This window comes from Dipodomys merriami, unplaced genomic scaffold (genome assembly GCF_024711535.1).
Source record: "Dipodomys merriami isolate MVZ:Mamm:240054 unplaced genomic scaffold, mDipMer1.0.p SCAF_8, whole genome shotgun sequence".
Lineage (NCBI taxonomy): Eukaryota > Metazoa > Chordata > Mammalia > Rodentia > Heteromyidae > Dipodomys > Dipodomys merriami.
In genome coordinates this window covers 59,229,331-59,241,533 of record NW_027206401.1, presented here as the reverse complement: position 1 = coordinate 59,241,533, position 12,203 = coordinate 59,229,331, and positions in this window count along the sequence as shown.

Genomic DNA, 12,203 nt, shown 5'->3' with positions numbered 1-12,203 from the left:
TTGCTCTAATGAATTACACACCTAGCTCTCGAGGAGGAGTGAGACCACCTGTCCAAACTGAATATAATGATACTCTTCATGCTAACATGATTTGGTTGCTTACTAGCCCATTTGTTTTTGTTCTCATTTTTTTCCCTCCCTGCCCATCTGTGTGGTGTCACTTACTAATGAAATCCCTAGGTTGACGTGGAGATCGGGGGTCTGGGAGAGCCCAGAGGGACTCAGTGGCTGGCTTCCAGAACAGAGCTGGTCAGAATGCTACTGATTCTATCACCCTGGCTCAGATTCTCCCTTTCCGTTCTCTCCTCATGTCTTGGTGGCTAATCATTCTTAAGCCAGTCCAGGCCAAGTCAGAACCAACTAGTAAGGATAAGAAAAGTGAGGCCCACAGCCATATTTCCTTTCCCAAGGCTGGGAACCACGAGGGCGCCAGCTTTTGATTCCCTAATTATGTGTGTGACTGCACTGTGTCCTAATTATAAACGAGGAGCCGACTTTGGAAAGGATTTTTAGCTTGCTCAAAAAGTGACCGGCCAGACGTGTGGCAGTTCCATGTTCTGCAACTGAAATGGCCACACTTTGAGCTGGGGGCAGCTCAGCACCGGCAGGGAAGTCCCTCCCTCCTGAGGGAATTTCACTGTCCCGCTGGCAAAGCCTGTCCCCAGTGACTCCCCTGTCACATCGCTGCCTTGGGGACTAGGGGACCATGGAGACATATTGAATAGCAGACAGAATATTGGGAGTGGCAATGTCATTCAACTTTGCTGAGACTTCCAGCTCTGGTGGAACCATAGCCCACCTGTAGAGAACGCGCCCTGTTGATCGGGAGGGTGGACCAGAGGCCTTTGCAAACTGTCAGTTCCCAGGCCCTGTAAAGATGTCTGTTACGTCAGTGCTTGCTTAACAATGCTGTCAGATCGAGGAATGAGTTGCTCTCACCCCTAAGCCCAGAATCTGTCAGGTGTTTTGATGTATGCCAGGGACTTTGAAACAATCATGTTAATGTGGTATTATTTAACTGAACAGTCTACTTTCTCCACTAGCCCAATGGAAGTGTTACTGCTGGCTTATGATGATAGCATACCAAGAACTGATAACAACTTCTGTCTTATTTTGCAGCTACCCATTTTTTTCAATTATGATTGATGTTCTCATTTTCATGCATGTTTGTGACCCCTTAACTAGCACGATGAACACCATCACTAACAACCTTTGGTTCTTGCTTTTAGAAACAATCCCTGGCTTCTTAATTTTAGCTGTGAAGTTAGAAATCAATATGAATTGCTTCTGGAAGCTTCACAAGAATCTGATAGTTTCGCAGTTACTAGATATAGACCTTAATATGAGCTCACTGCTGTTCAGAATTTTTCTTTGGTAGAGAAGTGGGTGGATGATAAAAACAGCATGTTCTCTTTTCTTACAATAATATTCACCCTTCTTTGTCTAATGGTAGCTTTGGTCATATTCAAAGTTGCTGGGAAATGATGGCATTAATATTGCCTGGAAGATTGAAAAAGTTCCCATTTACAAATATGTGTGTATACCTACGTGCATACATACATAAATTTTAGTGGATATGTCTGAATTTTTAGCTCTTAAAATCACTTTGGGGGAGGGGGACCCAGTAGCTCACTACCTGCAATCCTAACTATTCAGGAGACTGATATCTGAAGATCATAGTTGGAAGCAGTCTGGGCAGGAAAGTCCCTGAGTCTGATCTCCAATTAGCCACCAAAAAGCTAGAAGTGGAGGTGTGGCTCAAGTGGTAGAGTGCCAGCCTTGAGTAGAGAAGCTAAGGGGCAGACCCATACCCTGCAATCAAGTCCCAGTACCAGCACAGAGTGGGGGGGGGGGAGAGGAATAATTACACGGATTATTCTGTTTGTTCAATGTAAGTCTTGGCCTAGACTATTCATGGTGAATATGCACACCACCATGGGGGCAAACTGCAATAAGCATGAGGCTAGTCATCAAGGCCCTGAGAAGATTGCAGGAGAAGCTGGCAATGCCAGGGCATAAATAAGGACATAGGAACAGAAGAAGCAATTCTACCAGAAAAAAAGGAAAGTTCAATTCATGGTATTTATAAAACCTTAAAAGACAAGTCTTGGGAATGTGGTCATGTGGAGAAGAGGTATATGTAATCAAAAGGATGACACTAGGGGCAGAATTCCACCCTTCCCATAAACCCTACTATATTCTACGGTACACCATTCACATTGTAAGACTCTGCATCTGTGAGCCGCAAATTATTTCAGTGAGCAAAGCCCAAATATTAGTGGATGGCTAGCTAGCTTCCAAGATTTCCAAAACTGTCCCTGCCTTACAGTGCTTGCTGCTTTCCACTTGTGTTACCACACTGAAAATTGTTGCTAGAAATTCAAACAAGTCTAGTGGAAGGGAAAACACTGAAATACTGTCATGTAAGGAAAACATTTTTTTTATATCTCTAGAGAACATGCAGGTTCTTTATGAATAGTTTTTTTTTTCTTTTAAAGGCCAGTCATGGTGGTATACATGTATAATACCAGCTACTTGGGAGGCTGAAGGAGGAGGAGAATAAATACTTTGAGGCCAGAACCCATCTCGGAGAAAAAAAGGGAAATATAGCACGTAGTGCTAATGTGAAAAATAGAGCAAACGAGTAACATTTATGAGGAAGCAGGCTCATCATTTACTCTCTTTCTTTGAATTTTATACAGAATGCAAACCAGGCTGGAATAAGGAAAATGGCAGTGTTCTGTGATTAATGTATACATAGTTACTGAATACTCTCAAAAAAACAGTCATCCTTGGCTGAAGCATACAGATACCCCTTGGTAACAGGACTTGGGTGGTGGCGACACCTAGTGGCCTGCTGGATGATGACATTTAATTGTCATCACTGAAGACAAACATGTATGAAGATGGCTTCGAAAATGAAGCCTGCCTTTTAAAATCTGCCCTTTACAGTGTGGGAAAGAGGACATGCCACAGCATTGTAGATTACCTAAGGCTTTAGGTGAAAAGCCAAGCAAGGTCATGAAGTGCTGAGTTCAGATCCAAAGATCTCAGTCCCTGTGAGGCTGCCTGCATTCCTTGGCTACAGACCCATCACTTGCTGATGGCATCTGATGTCTCCTCTGTCCACGCCTGGTACTCCAGGATAAACAAGTTCTTTCGTTGATGTAAGGCAACACATTCACAGGACCTCACTGGGGACGAAGAGGGGTGGGGGTGGGGATGCGGAGAGGATAGGATATTGTTCTGCCGGCCACAAGCATCTTATAAACCAACCCTGTTAGCCATAGGGTATGAGGTTAGGGGTCATGACAACAACTCAGCTTCTGGTAGTGCAAGATTGTAATAACAGGTAACTCAGCAAGAAATTACTCCAGCAGAAGCAGTCCGGGGACTAAGCAGGGGATGGTGATGTAGGTCTAATCAGACAGGAAGAGTCTTGCAGATGAATGAAAACAGGAACTGTGTTCTTTTGTTTGTGCCCCTACTGGGATTTGAACTCAGGGCCTGGGAGCTGTCTCTTAGCTTTTCGCTCAAGGTTCATGTGTTACCACTGGAGCCACATTTCCACTTCCAGCTTCTCACTGTTTAATTGGATATCAGAGTTTCACAGACTTTCCTGCTTGGGCTAGTTTCGAACCTTGACCCTCAGATGTAGCCTCCTGAGTAGCTAGGATGGCAGGTTTGAGCCTCCAGTGCCTGGCTTCAAAAGAGAATTTTAAGCAGAGCCAAAAAGCCTCCTCAGAAGCTCAAGTGTATAAAACAGCTTAGCAGTTGTTGTGATATGACAGATGTTGGGTTGGATTGCTGAGTGTATGAGGCTGTTCCTTATGACTTTACTAGATCTTTCTTTCTACAATAATATCTACTGTAGGGAAAGCAAAACAAAACATTGCTTTCCAGTAGTACAGGAAACTATGTCCAAAGCTGATCAAACATCCAAATGTATTCCAATCTACCTTTTGATTAGCCACTTGTAATAATAGCAGGAGCTTTAAATGTAGAATGAAGATAAGCAGTTGATATGCTCATGAAAATATTAAGATAATTTCTGGAGAAAGATGTGTAATATATTTTTCATAAGGCTCTTAATATAGTGCTATTCTCTTACTTACCAGCCTCATGAAATTTTTAGTGAGATTTTCATTAAGGCAAAAAAAAGATCTTTATGGTAAAGACCCAAAGGTGAATTGTTAAGAAATATGAAACAAATGTAATATTATTAAACTGTTTCACACAGAACAGCTTGTAGAACATCTACTTCCCTGCGATTATGGAAATTGTATTTGATTCTTATCTTGACTCAAATCCATAGCTGGTGCCTGTTTCACTGTCTGAGAAAAGATAGGAGAATTCTGACAAGAAAACCATGAAGGCTGGGCGCCTGTGGCCCGCGCTTATAATCCTAGCTACCCAGGAGGTTGAGATCTGAGGATCCCGGTTCAAAGCCAGCCTGGGCAGGAAAGTCCATGAGACTCTTATGTCCAATAAACCACTAGAAAACCAGAAGTGGCACTGTGGCTTAAGCGGTAGAGCACTCGCCTTGAGCTGAAGAGCTGAGAGACAGTGCCCAAGCCCAGAGTTCAAGCCCCACGACTGAAAGAAAGAAAGAAAGAAAGAAAGAAAGAAAGAAAGAAAGAAAGAAAGAAAAAAAAGATAAAGAAAACCATGAAGGTCACCGAATTGAGACTCCTGACCTACTCTAACACTTTGCCTGAAGTGCTTGTGGGAACAAATATATGAAATGGATCTGTTATTTTATAGTGTATATAGTAAATGATTTAATTGGAAGAGGTCCAGAGTGAAAAACAGTACTTCAATTGTGAAGAGCCACATAATCTAATTCAACCTTGGACAGTTTGCCAAGAAAGTCTTGTAAGCGGAGGTCATGTACAGGCTAAAATCATGACTGGTCGGTCAATCAATACAATATTTCCTGAGAAGGGCCTGCCAGTCAAAAGCACTAGCAGCATGTGCAAGTCTGAGGTATACTAAAAGTTGGCAGCAATTTAGGAATAATGGGTATATATTCTGGTCCATTGAACTAGATGATAAAGGACCTGACATCTCTTGCTATGAAATTTGGACATCAGCCCATAAACAAGTCCATAAACCAGCAATATCATATGGACTCTACCCCTGTCGAAATCCTACTTTAACACATTCCACAGATGATTTGGTCCTATTAAGAACTGAAAAGCCCTACTGTCGACATTGAAAAACATTTAACATGAGAGTGTCACATCTTGTGACAGAGGAGGTGAATCACAGCAAAGTACACTGCAGACATAAATAGGGACATAGCAAAATGAAATTCTCTTGTATAACTAGTTTGTGCTAATAAAAACAAGGTTGTGGTTGGACGTGTGGCTCGGTTGGTATGCTAGCTAATGCACGAAAGCACACGCAGGTATCAAGTTTGAGTGACAGTCTCCGACCAAGAAAAAAAAAGATAAAGAAATAACCAACCCTTTAAAAACAATGTCAACAAACTTGCAGCAAATATTTGCAATGTGATTCCTTCACAGGCAATATGTTTTCATTTAAAAAAGAAAAGATTCAAACAAAAGAAAAAAGCAAGACTGTTAAATCTTGTATTTGTGTGTTCAGGAAATCCCTGGGTTTGGCAGTCAGAGGGGAAAATAGGGTTGGGGGGGGGAAGGGGGGATGAGGTAAGGAAGATTGAAGGGAATAGACTGAGTCCGTGGCCTTGAGAATATCTTATGAACTTGTGGATCCATGCAAGAGTATGTAGACCTTTTAGGTGTCCAAACTCAGCTGATGATGCCATTAACCAACATAAGGAACATGGGAGGTGGTTTCAGACATGGTGAGTTTGAGCTGCTGCAGGTCAAAGTACAGTGGCTGTAATGAGCTCATTCAGAAGGGCCTGGCCTAGTACTGGTGGCTCACACCTGTAATTTGAGCTCAGGAGGCTGAGGTCTGAGGACCAAGGTTCAAAGCCAGATATACCTGAGAGACTTTATCCTCAGTTACCCAGAAAAAAAGCTGGAAGCAGAGTAGAATACCAGTTTTGAGGGGGAAGGAAAACCAAGAAAGGACCTGAGGCCCTGAGTTCAAGCCTCTGTCCTTGTACACACAACAGAAGCTCAGAAACAAGCTCAAGATGTGGAAAAACCAGAAGAAGGAGTTGCAGGAAAAGCCCTCCCAAAAATGTGGAAAGAATTGTTGAAATAGATCAATAGAGCAATAAAGAAATGGAATGGAGCCAGGCATGCTCAAAAATTACTAGACACAGAAATGGGGGGACAAAGGGTGAACAAATGCAGCCGTGGTCCTCACGGAAACTAACTATACACCTTGTGGGTGGGGACAGGAGGGAAAAAACTGGGAGAGAGCGAGGAAGAGGTGACATTCTAAAAAATAATGGACTCATCACCTGACTTAGGTAACTGTCGCCCCTCTGTACATCACCTTTACAATAACAAAAAAGATAGATAATTACTAAGGAAAAAAAAAAAACGGTGAGGCATGTGGAATGCTAGATACAGGTGTGCTGTTAAGGACTGTTCTAGAAGCAGGCCAGCCACTGGAAAGTGGGTGCTTCAGTGGATGCCTATGCCAGCCAGCTAAACAATGGGAAGCCAGCTATCAGATGAGAAAATGGAGAGCAAAGGTGTTGCTGGCTCTGCGACTCCTCCTCCTCCTCCTCCTCCTCCTCCTCCTCCTCCTCCTCCTCCTCCTCCTCCTCCTCCTCCTCCTCCTCCTCCTCCTCCTCCTCCTCCTTGCAATTAGGAAGCAGGTAGTGACAACCGGATGATGTTCCATTTTAAACTGCGATCCTTATACTGTCTCATTAGTAGTGAGCATGTAAGGCTAAATCACTTTTCCATTGTCATATAGGATTAGCACCTCTTCCATTGAGCATGTTTGCTGAACAGTGCGTTGGGAACTAGGTAATAGGCCTAGATTCCTTCTAGTGTTTCCCTTCTAAATATAATTCCTTGGTGTATTAAAAATAAGTTTCAGGGCCCTGATGACTATTTCTCACTATTATTGTGGGAAAGTGGCCAGCCACCTGACACCAGTATTAGAGCAATTATTTCAACCTATTGAGAAAAGAAGTTCCTCAGTAAGACAGCAAAGTAGGTGGACAGAAAAGGAAAAAAAGAGGTGAAATGTTTCAGCAGCTTCCCTAATCATGAACATCCTGGGTTTGACTCTTGGGCATTATACCCACCTTCAGGAGTTTGGAAGGGCATTCTAGAAAGACTGTGTCAATAGAAGGAACGGTGGTGACACATACTTGTAACCCAACACTGTGTGCCTGCAGCTGGAGGACCGGGAGCCCTAGGCCAGCCTGAGTTACATAGTGACATTCCATCTCAAAGGGAAGAAAGGGAAAGAAAGAAAGAAAGAAAGAAAGAAAGAAAGAAAGAAAGAAAGAAAGAAAGAAAGAAAGGAAGGAAGGAAGGAAGGAAAAGAAAGAAAGAAAGAGCATGAGAGAGGGAGGGAGGAAGGGAGGGAAGGAAGAAGGGAGAGAAAGAAAAAGGATGGAAGGGAGAAAGAAAAAAAGAAAAGAAAAAAAAAGAAAGAAAGAAAGAAAGAGAAAGAAAGAAAGAGAAAGAGCGAGAAAGGGAGGGAGGGAGGAAGGAAAGAAGAGGGAGGGAGGGAGGGAGGGAAGGAAGGAAGGAAGGAAGGGAGGGAGGGAGGGAGGGAGGGAGGAAGGAAGGAAGGAAGGAAGGAAGGAAGGAAGGAAGGAAGGAAGGAAGGAAGGAAGGAAGGAAGGAAAATGCTTTCCAAAGATCCATTCAGAATGCCTCTCCCTTCTTATTTAGGGTTAATGGGTTCCACACTATTCTTGCTGCTATAGCAAAATTCCTCAGACTGAGCAGTGTGGAACCATAGAAACATATTTGTCACAGCTCTGGAAGCTGGAGCGTGTGCGATCACAAGACGCCAGCCAGCAGCAGATCTGATTTCTGGTGAGGGACCTTGTCCAGTTTGTGGGTGACCCCTTGACCCCTTCTAGCTGTGTCCTCCCACAGCAGAAGGAGCAGGGCCTCACTCCGACCCCGACCTCTTGCATGAAGGCTCTGATCTCCTCCATGAGGGTTCAGCCTTGTGCCCCATCACCCTCACCCCACAAAGCCCCCATCTCCCAGTCTATCATCTCCTAGCATTTCAACACAGACACTTGGGAGGCCACAAACATCTGTAACCTATCCACAGCCCTGGCAATCTCTGCCCTCTTGAGATGCCTCAGTTCTAGTCCTTGGTCCAGAGGTGAACAGGATGCCTGCATCTCCAGCTTGCGCCATGCTTTTACTCAAAGTCTCTTCAGAGAGGTTCCTGGAGCTCTGAGTGGAGTCCTGTGCACGTGGCCAGCGCTGGTCAGTTCTCAGCACAGGCTGTACACTCTCCTTGTCTGTTCTTAGACCACCAGGAGCTCTGGGTCTGTGAGCGCTATGTCTTTCCTGTCTTGCCAGAACGAAGGTCCTGATGTTAGAATGACATCAGACTTCTCTGTTCTCTGTGATATGTGGCTCCTCACGGTGCTACTGATTATCCCTCTGTGTTCCAGGAATACATTGGCTTTCCCCATTGTAAAATGAAGGAATCCTTCATCCCAACTTGCAAAATCCTTCCTGATCCGTGCCCTCCCGTTCTTCAGAGCCAGCTGCTCCTTTAAGGCCTCTGCTCAGCCCAGCGGATCTCTTCCCTTTCTGAGGAGCCTTGCTCCAGCTGGCTTAGAGCCAGGCTTTTCTGATTTACCCCTCCCCTTCTCCCATCAGTCCTCAAACTTCAAACTAACCCCTCCCTGACACACTTGTGTCAGCACAAGGCCTGAACTAGGGCCTCATAGCTCACTTAGCCTTTTAGATAGAGGCTGATGCTCAACCACTTGAGCCACAGCTCCACTTCTGGCTTTTTGGTGGTTAATTGGAGATAAGAATCTCATGGATTTTCCTGCCCAGGCTGGCTTCACATGGTGATCCTCAGATCTCAACCTCCCTTAGTAGCTAGGATTTCAGGTGTGAGGTACCAGTACCTGGGGTGCACACACACACACACACACACACCACACACACACACACCACACACACACACACACACACACACACACACACACACACGCTACTGCTGGGGCTTGGACTCAAGGCCTAAGGCCTAGGCACTGTCCCTGAGCCTTTTAGCTCAAGGCTAATGCTCTACCACTTGAGACACAGCTCCACTCCTAGCTTTTTAATGGTTCATTGGAGTTAGAGTCTCACTGACTTTCCTGTCCCAGCCAGCTTCAAAACTTGATCCTCAGATCTCACCCTCCTGAGTGGCTAGGATGAACAGACATGAGCCATTGGTGCCTAGTGACAACCTGCTTTTAAATACCTATTTGCATTTGAACGTCAACATAACCTAAGGAGTGTGAGGAACAGCTGGTGTTGAACTGTGGTCACAGTAGTTTCAAGCCTGTTTCAGTTCTCATAGTTTTGTTCATTTTTCTAATCGTATGCTCTCATCAATAAAAAATGTTGAGTTTATATTTGCCATACATTTGCTTTCTTCCTTCCCTTCCCCTCCCCTGTTCCCTTCCTTTCCTTCTTCCCCTTCCCCTTCGCTTCAATACTGGGATTGAACTCAGGGCCTCTTTTGCCCTTGCTTAACTTTTTCACTCAAAGATAGTGCTCTACTACTTGAACCATACCACCACTTCCAGCTTTTCACTGGCTAATTGGAGATAAGCATCTCTCAGATTCTGTCTGCCCAGTCTGGCTTTGAACCTCAATCCTTAGATCTCAGTCTCCTGAGTAGCTATGATTACAGGCATGAGCCACTGGTGCCTGGCTAGAAGTTTTCAGTGGGCTAAGGAATTCCTTTCCCTTCCACAATCTTCCATCTTCCAAAACTTTTGGTTTTCCATGGGCAGCCATGGAATGTCTCAATATCTCAATGGTTCTTGTCCTTGCTGTTGGTAATGGGGCTTGAACTCAGGGCCTAGGTGCTATCCCTGAGCTTTTGTGCTCAAGGCTAGCTCTCTATCACTGAGCCACAGCCCCACTTAATTGGGGGGAATTGGAGATGAGTCTCACAGACTATACTAACCAGGATGGCTTTGAACTGTGATGGTCCAATCTCAGCCTCCTGAGTAGCTGGGATTACAGGCATGAGCCTTCAGCACCCAGCTGTCTCAATGTTCTGATTAAGTATGAAAATCCCTTCTCTCACTTTTTGATGGCACAGGACAGAGGACCCTTCTCTTTGAATGGCAGAGTGTAAATACTTCAAGTTTTCAGGCGGATGGTCTCTCTCATAACCACTCAGTTGTGCCTTGGGAGTGCAGAAGCAGCAGGAGAGAAATCTTAAATAAACGAGGCGAGCTGGGCGCCAACAGACATTTTATGAACATTGAACTTGAAAGTCCATACAAATTTCATCGGTCATAAACACTCCTTGGATTTATTTGCCATCGTGGAGAGATGCAAAACCCATTCTTAGCCACGTCTTTTACCAGTACAGGTGGCTAGCTTGTAGACCACACATTGCCCATGCCTTGAGATGGTATGTTAATTAAGATCACAGCCTAGGTATCAGCCAGGACACTTTAGTAGAACTGAAATTGGCTTAAATCCAGTTCACCAGTCCTGGAATAACTGAGCTCTATTTGAAATCTACTCACTTTTGGAGAAACACAAGCTCTAGTGCCTAGCTGGCCTGATTGTCTCCTTTCTTGGGTCAGCCACTCTCTGTGCATTCTATGAACGCATCCCCTGGCTGGAGAAGTCGAATATCTCTTCCTGTATCTATTGGTCATTCTTTCCTCGCCAGAGAAGTCTCTTTTTAATTCTTTAGCCAACTTATTAATGGGGTGGTTGTTTCTTTGGGGATTTGTTTTGGGGGTGTTGAATTTTCTGAACTCTAAGTAGATTTTAGATATTTGGCCCTTGTCTATTGTAGGCTAGTGAATAGTGAAGTAAGCCAGACCCAAAGAAACATGGGTTCCATGGTTTCCCTCATTTGTAATAATTGCTACATACCTAGAATAGTCCTTGTGGAGGATCAAATAGCTCAATAGCTATGTACCTATGGCCACATGAAATGATGCTAATGAAAATGATCTCCACGCTCTGGAAACAAGAGGGTTTCTTCTTTTTTTAGTGTACTGTTTACAGTTATTTCTTTTTGCTTTTGTTTTTCCCCCCTCTGGTTTATTCTCTATGTTCACTGTTTTATATTTCAGTACCCTTTGTCTTGTATATAAGTTTATCTGATTTGGGGAAAGGAAAGGGACAAGGGTAAATCAATGCAACAGCGATACTCACTAGACACTACATTGGAAATGAACTTTACAACTTGGGGCGGGGAGGAAATGAGGGAAGGGGAGTGGAGGAGGGGAGAAAATGAGGGAGAGGGTGTCACTATTCAAAAAGAAATGTACTCATTCTCTTACTTGTGTAACTGTCACGGCTCAGTACCTCACCTTTACAATAAAATTAAATTTAAAAAATAAAATAAAGAGCATCACCTTTACTCAGCTGCTCAGGGGAAGCCCCACCCCCAGAGTCTTCCTAAACAAACCTCCTTTACCAGAGATTTTGAAGGAGGAATTTGTCACAGAAGCCCAAACAATATCAAGGGAAACAATGACATATAAAATGTCACACCTGTAATTCTAGCTACTCAGGAGGCTGAGATCTGAGGATCATGGTTCAAAACCAGCTGGGACATAAAAGACAGTGAGACTCTTATGTTCGATTAAACAGCAAAAAGCTAGAGGTGGAGCTGTAGGCTCAAGTGGTAGAGTGCTAGGCTTGAGCGAAAAACTCAAGGGCAGCAAGCAGGTCCTGAGTTCAAACCCCACAGCCACCTTACACACACAAATGTCATTTGGTCAATTTTGTGCCCCCCCCCCCCCAAAGCAGATGTCATCTTTAGGAGAATGAATCTAACTTTTTTACAAAAAGAAGCCCTTTCCTGCCCTTCAAATGGTGGCCATTTGTTTGTTCATTCATTCATTCAACACTTACCTATGGAGCCTCTAATATAGTACTTTCCTAAGCAATCTTGTGCAGTAATGAAAGCTCCGCATCTGTGATGTTCAGATGCTCGCCTTGGAGACTCACAGTGCGCATAGCAAGACTGAAAAGCTGGATTGTAACTGCACATAGAGCCAGTGGCTCACGCCTGTACCCTAGCTCCTCAGAAGACTGACATCTGAGGATCCCAGTTTCTAGCCAGCCAGA